The 13,611-nt window shown below is 38.0% G+C and overlaps 1 pseudogene; it reads left to right on the top strand.

The window, feature by feature from the left end:
- The first annotated feature begins 13,109 nt into the window (after positions 1 to 13,109).
- On the top strand, positions 13,110 to 13,231 carry LOC120610713 (uncharacterized; annotated as a pseudogene).
- Positions 13,232 to 13,611: the final 380 nt, after the last annotated feature.

The raw sequence follows: 13,611 nt of genomic DNA, 5'->3' as shown, positions 1-13,611 counted from the left end.
TTAACACCAAAAAAAAAAAAAAATCTTATTAAAAAATAGACAGAGGACCTGAATAGACATCTCTCCAAAGAGGACACACATATGGCAAATAGACATATGAAAAGATGCTCAACATCATTAATCATCAGGGAAATATGAATTAAAGCCACAATGAGATATCACCTCACACCTGTCAGAATGGCTATCATCAATAAATCAACAAATAAAGAGTGCTGGCAAAGATATGGGAAAAAGAGAACCCTCATACACTCTTGGTGGGATCATAAATTAGTGCAGCCACAACAGAAAACAGAATAAATGTTCCTCAGAAAATTAAAAATAGAACTACCATATGATCCAGCAATCTTTTGGGTTTTTATCGGAGGAAATCAAAAACACTAATTCAAAAAGATCTATGCATCCCTATGTTCATTGCAGCATTATTTACAATAGCCGATATAGAACCAACCTAACTGTTCATTGACAGATGAATGGATAAAGAAGAAGTGGTACATATATACGATGGAATGTTATTCAACAATAAAATAGAATGAAATCTTGCCATTTACAACACGGATGACCCTAGAGGATATTAAGTGAAGTAAGTCAGACAGAGAAAGACAAATATATGATTTCGCTGTTATGTGAAATCTAAAAAAATTAATAAACAAAACAAAACAGAAGCAGACCTATAGATATAGAGAATAAGATGATGGTTGCAAAAGGAGAAGGGGTGAGGGATGGAAATTTTAAACAAACAAACAAACACGTAAATAAATAAATAGACAAATAAAATAGCTAAAATTGAAAAGAAAGAAAGAAGAGGAATGTGTGCCACTGCTTTGAATTTCAGTTGATACAGAAATGACCTAGTGGGTAAATAGCAGCTGGGCTGGCAATATTCTCTTCCTTGTCAGGTAGGTGGCTGTGTCTTTTACCTGGAGTGTACTTTTCTCTAGACTTTTAAAAGTTTTTGTAGGGATGGACCCTCACATGGGTGTAAATGAAGTACTTTTTTAAGGCCTGGGTATGTTGGGTAGACACGGAAGACACACTGAGACAGGAGATGTGACGGCCACATTTCTATTCTCCTTCCTATTTATTCTTCCCCATTTCCTGCTAAGGGGGTTGGGGAGTGGTTCATAGACCCTTCCTTATTCAGAGCCTTGGTCCTTCTGGCAGTTGTCACTTAATAGGTTCGAGCAGCTGAGGGTCTCAGAACTTGGCTCCTTCTTCAGAGTAGAGTTAAAATTTCATGGAGTACTTTATTATTATAATATTCAGTAATCCTATAATGCATATGTTCAATGACTTGAATAGATTCTAAAGTTACTTAATGTAATTAAAAAATTTTTTGTTGAGAAAAGAATACAATGTAAAAAAAAAAACAAAAAACAAAAACCCAAAAAAACAAGACCAACTCTCTTCAGGTATTTTTTTCAAGTTTCTGAAAAAAGAACTCACCCAATGGAGCTTATCACTGCCTTGGGTACATTATTAGTGCATGTATTGACTCATCTCAATGGACAGTCCTCAAAAATGACTTAAATAAGTTTGATTAACCAAATGAAAGGTGACCGAGGGTGACCAAACTCTACCATCCTTTTCTTTTATATCAGACTCAAGAGTTACACTAATGCAGACATGAAAATCAGCCCTTCTATTTCCACCAAAAAATTAATCATCCAAGATACTTTGCGTATAACAGATTTTACTAAAGATTTAGGACACAAACATAGTCTGTGCTACAAAAATGCAAAACAAAGAACAAAACCAAAAACAAAACAAAACAAAGAAAAACACCCTAAAATTAAATGTTAGCCTTCCCTTTTCAAAAATATTTCTTCACCCTTTCTACAAAATGAACTATGGGCTAGGGCTCTCTTTCTCCCCTTTGTCTCTTGCCGTATTTCCTAAACCTGAAAAGACACAGAGGCAACTTTCTCAAATCCTACCAGCCAAGTAGAGTTTTCCCCTTTGCATATTTAAGTCTCACTACTGTGCTTTGCTGAACAGAAGACCGTCTACACTGGGCGGGGAAAATAGTAGCATAAAGATTTATTTCTCTTCTGATGTGAATTATGCGACCCTCCCCTTTGAAAGTGGAAGTAGCTCCAGGCAGCTTGGTTTTTAACAATGTTTTTTTCTCTTTTTAATACTTAATATTAAGTGACTATTATTTTAATTTGATCTGGAGCCTCAAGAAAGAGTTAATTCATTTATGAAGTCTGCAACTGGGTGTCCACAGTGTGAGGTAGTCGAATAACAAAATCAACAACAAAAAAAAACAAACAAAAACTGTTTATTCCCAAATAAATATGATCCCATCTCAGTGTTCTTTTTCAGTAGACATGCTAGAGTCGAATTCTAGGGCCCCTACACACTGGATGTCTGGCCTTGGGAAAGTAAAGTGTTTATCTTCCAGGAGCTTTAGTTTTCTCACCCATGATGACAGTAATAAGAGCCCGTAGGATTGCCCTGACAGTTAAATGAAGCCCAGCCAGGTGGCCTAGAAGCTCAACATACGAAGACAAGTTACACCCAGATCTTCAGCACTGTGGTCTAAATCACACTGGTTGGCAACCTGGCTGCTAGCTTTAAATGCCTGCCAGCCTACAAAGCACCAACAGCTACACCAAACAGCTTACATGTTACAGATCGTTAGGGTTCTTCTGAAAAATGCCTCCCATTCACTCAGCAGAGCCAAAACTCCTTTGTACTTAAAGAGACACGATTCAGTGGGGCATTCAGTTCACCTACGAGCAGGGACCATCTCACGGAGATCGCCACTGTCCCTACGCTTTAGATGATTTCTTATTCATTAGACTGCCTGAGAACCCACCACATTGATCAATTCCTCAGAAACCTGCCGAAAAACAAAAAGAGCTTTCTAGCCCTTCTTAGCACACCTACCTGACAGCATGATGTAGAGAGTTTTCCAAGATACTGTTACCTATTTGATCATTTTCCCGTAATTCCCACTCTCCCAGTGAGACACCCATCACCCTCCCCACCAACCCAACTCAAGCTTAGGTGGCACATTATGTTAAGGAGGTCCCGAAGGAACACTGTAAGGCCGGTCTTCAGTACCAGGAGTATGTCTGGGGTAAGAATAGATGCCCTATTATGCTGGAGCTCAGAATCCCTGATCTAGCGAAACAAAATTACATAATCTTTTATTATTTTCCTAGGAGCTCATTAATTTCTAAAATTAAATTCACAGGGGAGCAAGCTTAAGGCACAGTTTTTTCATGAATTTCTAATGGCCTCTATTACTTATTTCAGCAGAGAAATTGTATCAAGTGGCGAGTATGCATCTTTGTAGAAACAAGAGGATTGGTCTATAATTCCCCACGAAATCTAGCTAGAAATGCCTACGATGGAAAACCACTAGAGTATAAGAACTATCACCCTTCACTCGTCTCTGTAGGAGCTTGACAGCACTTGACGTAAAACTTGTGTATGTGACTTTTGTTTTTTTGTTTAAACAGTTGAGAATTTTAAAGAAAAACAAATGTCAGTCATGTGAGATAGAGAATCCAAAAGATCTGACTTTGGTATGTCTTTTTCATCACTCAAAATGTGAAAGACTTGGATTTGAAAATGAAAGCAGAAGTCAAAGTTTTCACCCATAAAGAAGTAAGTGGTCTGTCTGCTAAATTTCATCTCCACTAAATATGAGAGAAAGATATATTTGCATCGCTTTTGGGGAATTATGTTAAATAAGTTAAATTGTTAGGACTATGAAGTTGGAAATGGGAGTCATGTGAGATTTTGCAGAATTCCCAAACTCGAGTGCCTTTTAATGTAATTTTAAAGTCATTAAATGCAATATCATATATTGAGCATGTACTATGCGATAGGTGCGTTATAAAAACTATTTTTAATTCTCACAATAGCCCTGCAAAATAGATATGGCATTTGAACTATAAATACTCTATCAGAGTTACAAAGCCCAATTTTGTAAGCCAGGTCTCTGATTCCAAAGCCAAAGGTGTCTTTTAAGTGGGGTACTCCGATGCTTAAAGTATATTTACCACACTGACGTATTTGTGATCAGAACTCTGACGTCAGTTTTCATTTTGAATAGTGTTAATGATAGGCATATATCAGATATTTCGGCTCCTCTCTATTTAGTAAAATTGGTATTTTTTCTTTAAAATTCTAAATTGTTTAAATGAATAAAAAGTCAAGTGTTTGAAACTCATACATGAAGATCCAGCCAGATATTCTGAGACACATTTTATTTTAATCATTGTCCTACTCTGTTATTATTCCTACATATAAACAGAGAACCCATATAAAAATTCCTAGGTTCCATATCTTTTTTACTGCCCTAGATTAATGCCCTTGCTTCTTAGGTACTGGGCTGGACTTTCTCATTAGTTCTGACTTCTTGGGCAGATTGCCTCAAAGGACATCCCTCCAAAAAAGTCTTTCTGTGCTTTATCCCCAAGGAGCACAACAGTGCAAAGACAGAGTCCTGAAGAAATTAGCTGTGAGTATAATCATGGTAGCCACCTAAACTGGAGGTTCTTGACCACTGTTCCAGAGAACCGAAAGCCGAGTCCAATACCCACTGTCATCTCCTTGCTGGATGGTATTTGAGAGCAAGGACCACATAGACGTCACTCTCATCCTCTGAGCCTAGCACAGTGCCTGGGCGATGTTAGAGGCCCAATATGTGCTTGAGTAAAAGGTAAAAGATATGATTTTCTCATGCTCAAGCCTCTAGGACTCTACTGCAACACATTTAATCGTTTTCACTAAAATAAGAGACCTATAAATAATTGTGGAAAAATCTATGTTTGCTTCATGCAGTGAAGGCACAGACTAATATTATACACACACATGCTTTATAATGTTCTTTATATATAACATATGCCCTTTATATATACACAACTATATCCTTTATACAAATTACATACATATATATCTTTTTACATATTTATATATACACATATATCCTATGTGTATTATTAGTAATATGTAATATTAGTTTCAGGTGTACAACAGTGCTTAGATATTTATGTAACTTATAAAGTGATTGCCCCAATAAATCTAGTACCCATCTGACACCGTACATGGTTATTACAATATTATTGACTATATTCCTTAAGCTGTACTTTGCATCCTCATAACTATTTTAATACTATCAATTTGTACTTCTTAATCTTTATCCCTTTTTACCCATCTCCAACCCTCCTTCACATCTGGCAACCATCAAAATGTTTTCTATATCTATAAGTTTGTTTCTATTTTGTTTGTTTATTTTGTTCTTTAGATTCCCCATGTAAGTGAAATTATACGGCATTTGTCTTTCTCTGTCCGATTTGCTCCATGCAGCACAATACCATCTAGAACTAAACGTATTGTTGCAGATGGCAAGACTGCATTTTTTATGACTAATACTCTATTATATATATGTACCATCTCTTCTTTATTCATTCATCCATTAATGGGCACCCAAGTTGCCTCCATATCTTGGCTATTGCCAATAATACTGCAATGAACATATGGATGCATGTATACCTTCAAAGTAGTGTTTTGGGTTTCTTCGGATAAATACCCAGAAGTGCGATTACTGGGTCCCTCTTTGTCTCTTGTTATAGGCTTTGTTTTAAAGTCTATTTTGTCTGGTATAAGTATTGTTCCCCTAGCTTTTTGTCTGTTTGATTCCATTTTTATGAAACATCTTTTTCCATCCCTCTACCTTCAGTCTGTGTGTGTCTTTTGATCTGAAGCGAGTCCCTGGTAGGCAGCATATGTAAGGGTCTTGTTTTCTTATGCATTCAGTCATGCTATCTTTTGATTGGATACACTGAATTATTTTAGAAGATATAATAAACTAAGGTGTTGTGAAGTTTTTAATAAAATAGAAGTTATCTGATAGAAACATTTATCTTCAATTTAGCTTTTTTTGTATTAAATAATATTTATACGGAGGTAAAATTACATATCAGTACTCAGCATAGTGTAGGCATTCAACAAATATTTGTTAAATTTTAATAAGTTAAAATAGAAGCACTTATCATTTAAAATATATCTAAACCTTAAATGTATTTTAAGATAAGGAACATCAAATGTCTGAGAAACAACACAAACATCTGGTTTCAAAATTATTAAAGTAATTATTAATTTCAACTATGTCCATCAATTTTGCTTTACAGTTTATGCCATGAGCATGTTAGTAAATATTTGATTTTATCTTTTGATAGTTGAGAGGATGTTTGTTCTAGGATGTAAAAAACAAAATGGCAAACTCTTTACCTAGTTTACTTCGGCTTGTCAGTTGAAATGGGAAGCAGAGGGAAGGGCTGTGAAGTCAGTAGAAAAGCAGCAGCAGAGAGGCCAGACCAGGCAGGTAGGGGACGAGGAAAGACACATGTCCACCAGATCCTCTTTCCCTGAATCCTCAGATAAGTTTACCCACCATTTCTGTTGGATCTACCTCCGGAATATATTCTGAATCTGATCTTCTCACCATTCGACTTATTCCACCAAGTCGATAGCAACATAAGCAGTAAAAGCTAAAAATGAGAGTAGCCTCATCTTCACACAGCCCTAGAGTAAAGGCAACAAAAGCTTCCTCCAAGGGAACAACTACTAGCACTGGGGTCACTAGGACAACCATTTAACTTCTGGAGCTACAGTTGTACCCTGACTGATGATAAGCAATGCTCTAGTTCTGTGGGCTGTCCAGCCTGGCAGCTCCTGAGAGTATATACTTTCCTCCTTAATTCATGATACCTCCAGTGTTTGAGAGATGAGCTGATGGTACCCGTCCATGTTCTCTGCAACATGAAAGAACCACTGAGTACATGGATATTGTGCCACATGTCAGTGCCCTGCTGCAATATAAATTGTATTCAATTCCCCTAATAGGAAGTTGACAAAACATGAGCACAATGAAGGCTACTCTTCAGTTATGCCCACAATGCCTTGAAGGGCATGCAAATACATTCCTTGACTAAAAGGAAACACTCGAGAATATATACAGAGGACAGAGGAAGGGGTGAAATTGTCTTTTGGGAGGGTAGTTTGTTTTGTGGTTATTGACTTTGTGTGGAGTCACCTGACCATCCATGCATTCACCCTCAGATGGACCCATGAGCATCTTTTTTTCTCTGCTTTCCTCCTTTCTTCAGCCTTGGCAGTTCTCTAGGCCTTCGAAGCCAGAGTCCTAACCTCAGGGCTCTAAATATCCTCTAACCAGTTCTGAGCACTGGAGGGGCTCTGTTGAGCAACTCGGGCCCCAAGAGTTGCTGGGCGGGGAAGCCTGTGTGTCCTCTACATTCTTCCCAAGAAACTACCAAAGATGATTTGTTTCTTCCATTAACACTGACCACTTCCTGTGTGTCATTATGCTAGCAGGATCTCTTTTACCTTATTTACTAATGACAGAAAGGGGTGGGTTAGAAAAAAAAGGGTTGGGGAAAAATCCCAGCCTCACACATATGTATGAGAAGGCACTGCCATGGTTACGTTTTTCTGGGTCACAGTTAATAAACACTGACAAATTGCCTATGAGCATTTCATTCCTGCTATGCTGAGATATGAATATTGGATTTTACTTCCTCTGTTTTTAATGTTTGGAGGAGCCTGGATTCATCATAGGAGAGATGGAAAATGGGGACTCTGTAATTTAGAGGCACAGTGTTTATAGCAGCTTACTCTATAGGTTTAATAATATATTCTTTCCTAAGCAGTATTTGCTTCCTGCACCTATTCTAGACACCCGCAGAGTGACTGTCTAATTTGCAAAACCAGTAATGAAGGTGAATGGCAGCTAGCAGCAGGCAAGGTAGTCTAGACTCCAAAATCACAATTAAAATAAAAGGGCTTCACCAGTCTTTGTCATTGCACATTGAGCCATCACGTTTGAGAAGGAACAAAACGTCCAACATGTTGTCATAATCACCAGCAACGATTAACATTCTGTGAGCCTGTTTCAATGTCTAAGCTCTCATTTCAAAAAGACCTTGTTTGCTCTTCTCTCAAAAATCCTGCATTCCTTTTCAAGCCAGAGAATATAATTTGTACCTTTGTGCAGTGACCTACGGCCCTGGGCTAGAACTGGAGCTCTTTAAACTGCAGATAATAAGTTAGAGTGGTGAGAAAGATGAGGAGAAATCGGATTGAACTTTAGCTGTGGTTCTCCCTGTGTGTCATTGCCAAAACTCTCAGGGGCCACCACGTGATGATTTTATAACAGTTGGAATTCACTGACACAGAAAGTTAAATCTTCAGAGCTTTCTATATTACCCTGATGAAGCCACAAAAGACACATGGCAGTTATACTGCCATTTTCTGAGAAGTTCAGAACACCCCGATAAAGGATTCTGACTCATGAGTTATAGCCACCTTCACATAGAAGTCCTTATAGGTCAGTGTGCTTGATGGTGTGTGACTCTGCCAAACAAATGGATTGGTCTAGGTTAGGCCCTTGACCGCAAATCAAAATCTGTATACTAGCAAGTGGTCTGAACTCTGGAATATCACAGCTACTCAACTGGGGTTTTCCTTGGATGATCCTAGGATGGTGGCTGGCTCTCTCTCTTAAGGATTCTCTCTCTTAAGGATTCTGAATGCAGAATTATAAAGAGAGTGACACAGAGCAGAGTGTTGTTCAAATTAATATACACAGCTTCAATAAGCAAAACAACCTAGATCTCCTAAAATAAAATGATTTATTGAACAGATATTGGGCCTGCCAAGATTGATTGGAAGCAAAACAGACAGGACTTAGGGATCACTGGAATACTAGACAGCAGAAGACACAGAAGAGGTCATGCAGTAGGAACAGAGTGTCTCTGAGGTGCTGCGCTGCAGCAGCTGTGAAATTACCTCTGTTACAACACTGAGTGGTTTGCTCCAAGAGCCATGGACTCCAGTCTCATGGACTAACTCTACATTAAATGTTTACTCCCTGGCTGCTCACATAGAGAATTTGACAGGTTGGCCCCAGCAGCCTTTGCAGCAAGAGTTGGCCACTATTTCCTTCAATGATCATGCACAATGAAAGATTTCTTCAAAAGTGAGATCAAGGTGCCTTTTGGAAGAGGGGACTGGAATACCAGTCAAATACAAAGATGTCAAACGCTGATTGCAGTTATTACTTTTTGATTTCTAACATACATATTTACACTGTTCTTTCCAAATCTATATGAAAATTTTTTTTTAATTCAAAACTGCTTTCTGTACAATGCCACTGTCCTTCGCATTTCAGTAAACACTTTACCTTTTCCTTACAAAGATTTCACCAAAATGTTCGTGGTTACTGAGTCCAGCTCTGAGTTGAGGATCTCTGCCCATTCATTCACTCTTTAGGACCATCATAACATTTGCCTACATTTCCTATATCTAATAGTAGGGTGAATGAAAAATAAAGACAAGGGAAAGTTAAATAGTTAAAATAAAAAAATATATTCATTAACCATGAACAAAGGAAGTATGGGTGGCAAATATAGTCTTTCCTTCTGAAATTGTTTTGAGGTGTATTTATAACTTTCATCCTGCCCTACAATATTTCCTTTTCATTTATCCAGAACCCCAAATGCTCAGAGTTATTTGACTATTAAAATACCAATTTAATTTTAGGTGGATCTTGGCCTCACATGGCCAAGAAGTATTCTCAACTTCTAACTCCATAGTACCACTGCTGTGTGTCCTGGTGGAAAAAATCCTCACTAACGTACAAAACATCTACACCAATGGAGCTCGAATATGTATACAGAGTAAAACTCAAAACGAGCTAGGAGTTGTTTATTGAAAGAATATTATATATTTGCAAAAGGGCATAGCTTTGTTTTAAAAGTATGAGTCTTCTACTTTGGTTTTCCTACGTATGGTCCTCTGCTATGCAGAAGCCTTCTAGTTTGCTTTTGTTGCTTGTGCTTTCGGTCTCAAATCCAAGAAATCATCACCAATATCAATGTCAAGGAGCTTACCACCCATGTTTTATTCTGGGAGTTTTATGGTTTCACATCTTATATTCAATTCTATAATCCATTTTGAATTGATTTTTGTGTATGGTTTAAGATAATGGTCCATTTTAATTCTTTTGCATGTGGCTATTGATTTTTCCCAACACCATTCATTGAAAAGTCTGTTGTTTCCCCATTGTCATGAAAGAATTTACCGTATATACATGGGGTTATCTCTGTTCTGTTTTATTGATCTATGTGTCTGTTTTTATTCCAATAGCATATTGTTTTGATTTTTATAGCTTTGTAATATTGTTAGAAATCATAGAGAATACTATCTCCGGCTATTTTCGTTTTTCTCGAGATTGGTTTGGCTATTCAGGATCATTCGTGGTTCCATATGAATTTCAGGATTATTTGTTCTATTTCTTTAACAATGTTATTAGAATTTTGATAAAGATTGTATTGACTCTGTAGATTGCTTGGGGTAGAATGGACATTAGAACAATATTAATTTTTCTAATCTTTGAGCATAAATGGAATATCTTTCTATTTATTTGTGTCTTCTTCAATTTCTTCTATTAATGTCTTATAATTTTCAGTGTATAGATCCTTCACTGGGTTAAATTTATTACTAGATATTTTATTCTTTTTGATGCACTTATAAATATAATTACTTTCTTAATTTCTCTTTTCGATTGTTTATTAGCGGCTTATTTTATTGTTAATTGCTCTCAGTAATTGAAGGTGTGTGAAGACCCGTCCCTATCCCTAAGGGAAGAATTTCATTCAGCTCCTAGATTCAGGCTGATTAGAAGCCATACCCTCAGGCAGCAGCTTTTAAAGTATGCAAACATATAGAGTCCTGTGAGACCACATGCATAAGCCCCACGGCAACCAGAGCCAGGCAGTCTAGAGTTGGTTCCTGGGCAGCAGTCAAAAAACTGAGTCTTGGCTGAGTGTACAAGCTCCTTTCTGGGAGATGCTGGTGAGCAGAGTGAGGGAGAGGAAGAGCTGCATTCCCTGAGCGCATCTCCACAGACTCCTAGGTATGTGCTAAACCTGGAGCCTGCCCCATAGGCTGAAGTTTTAGGACAAGCAAGTGGACTTCTTTCAGAAAGGTTGGGTGTGTTTCAGTCTGCTGTCTGTGCAGCAGTACCCTGTGGATGGGGGCTGCCAAGAATCATCTCTCAGATTGTCACAGTTCTATGGGACCCAGGATTGCAAGTGCCTGTGATCACTAGAGCCAGGTAATCAAGGGGCAGTCCCTGAGTGACATCCGCAGAAACCAGGTACCAGACATAAACATCAGGGCACCAGACGTATGCAAAAGCTCCTCTTAGAGTGATATTGGTGCTCTGGAGTGTGGCAGAGGGTGACCCCAAAGATGGCGCTTGTCAACTGGAGCATGGAGGAAGGGAAGCATAACAATGACACCCACCAAAAAGAGAAAAATAAAATCCTTTGAGTTAAAAAAAAATTGCACCCACAGGCTTTTGCAAAGCAAATGGAGAGCACAAACATGGCGCCCACCAGCCTCCACCCCCAGAGAGTAATCCAGCAGTTCCTCAACACCTTAGGTCAGCGTTTTTGGCTACCGTGCTGGGCCCTGAGGCAGTCCTCAGGAGAGAGTGTTAAGAGCCATTTCTCTGTTTTATTCATTTATTTTGCTCTTTAGATCCCATGCATCAGTGAAATTACCTGGTATTTGTCTTTCTCTATATGAGTTATTTCACTTAGCGTAATACCTTCTAGGTTCATCCATGTTGTCACGAATGGTAAGATTTCATTCTTTTTTATGGCTGAATAACATTTAAATATATATACCATATCTTTGTTATCTAATCATCTATTGATGGACACTTAGATTGCTTCCACGTTGTGGCTATTGTAAATAATGTTGCAATGGATATTGGAGTTTATATACCTTTTTGAATTAATATTTCGAATTTCTTCAGATAAATGCCCAGAAGTGAAATTGCTGAGTTGTACAGGGATGTAAAAGTGTACCATAGAGAATATAGTCAATAATATTGTAATAACTATGGTGTCAGATGGGTGCTAGATTTATTGGGGTAATCACTTCATAAGTTGTATAAATGTTTAATCACTATGTTGTACACCTTAAACTAATGTAATATTGTATGTCAACTATAATTAAAAAATAAATTTAAATTAATTAATGAATTAAATGTATATATTAACCTCCCCAGTGGTGGATAGATTGAGATATAATTTACTGCTGATTTTCTTAAGCTTTTTCTTCTAATAAAACACATAACTTAAAGGTGTATTTAACTGCATTTGTGAAGTATCTTTGCTTTTGTAACTTTGAGCAATGTAAATGAAAAGTTTTATATAATTAAAATTAAAATTCTGAATATAGAAGTTTTAAATTACAAAAAAAAAAAAAAGAGCAGTTTCTCCATTTGTTACAGCATCATGGGTCTCACAGACCCGAGACTCACTGATTTTCAAAGCCAGATATAGTAGGGGCTTCTCTCTCAGGTGTGTGTGAGTGGTAGGTGCCATTGAGTCAAGTCCGATTTCTGGTGAGCCTATGAATAACTGATTTCTAATGTACCTTCCTCAGCAGCCCTGCTTAGCTCCTGTAACTCACACCTCCGGCTTCTTTTATGGAGTCTGTCCATCTCATACTTGATCTTCCTCTTTTGCTGCTGCCTTCTATTTTCCCCAGCAATATTGTTTCCCCCGCCCCCCGCTTTCTCATTATGTGCCTGAAGTAGGACAGCTTCAGTTTTGCCATTTTCACCTCCAGCAATATTCTAAGATCCATTCGTTCATCTTTCTAGTCATCTGTAAAGCTCTCCTCTAACATCATATTTAAATGAATCAATGTTTTCTCCCTAAGCCTTCCGTGCTGTCCACCTTTCAGATCTGTATGTAGCAATTGGGAATATAAAGGTGTGGACAGTGTTTGCTTAAGCCTCTGATGACATGATTTTTCTTCATTCTTCCATTGCTACCCTTACGAGTCTCTGCCTTCTTTTGATTTCTTGGCTGCAATTTCATTTGAACCAATGACTGAATCAAGGTTACCAAAATCTTTAGCAACTTTAATATCTTCATTGTCTATGTTAAAGTCGTGCATTTCTTCTGTAGTCATAATTCTTGACTTCCTGATGTTCAAATGCAGTTTTGCTTTGGCACTTTCTTCTTTCATTCTCATAAGAAATCATTTCAGTCTACGGCCATGCCACCACCCTGAACAAACCCAATCCTGTCTGATCTCAGAAGCTAAGCAGGGTCGGGCCTGGTTAGTACTTGGATGGGAGACCACTTAGGAAGACCAGGTTCTGTAGGTATTAAAAAAAATATATCATTTCAAATTATTACTACTTTCTGCTGGTAAGATGGTGTCATCTGCATAGGTTACCTCTCAAGTGCAGGTCTTGGGTCCCTTGTGTGGGATTTGATTCTTTCACTCCTCAGGTAGCTCTGGGTTTTGAGTTTCCTCCTACTTATGGGTGACCCCAAAGATGGCGCTTGTTAGCTGGAGTGGGGTTAATGGTGAGATTGTGCCTCAGTCTCTCCTACCTGCTTCAGTGTGGTTTCCTTCTTGCTTGTCCAATGTGCAGGAGTCATTCCACTAGTTTTTAAGTTTTTTTTTTCCCCCAGAAGAATTTGTTCCATGGGTAGCTGCAGATTGGTGTGTCCATGGAAGGAGGTGAGCTCAGTGTCTTCT

Source organism: Pteropus medius, unplaced genomic scaffold (genome assembly GCF_902729225.1).
Source record: "Pteropus medius unplaced genomic scaffold, Ma_sr-lr_union100, whole genome shotgun sequence".
Taxonomy (NCBI): Eukaryota; Metazoa; Chordata; class Mammalia; order Chiroptera; family Pteropodidae; genus Pteropus; species Pteropus medius.
The sequence above is the reverse complement of the archived record's forward strand: the minus strand, read 5'-3'. Positions and strand labels throughout refer to the sequence as shown.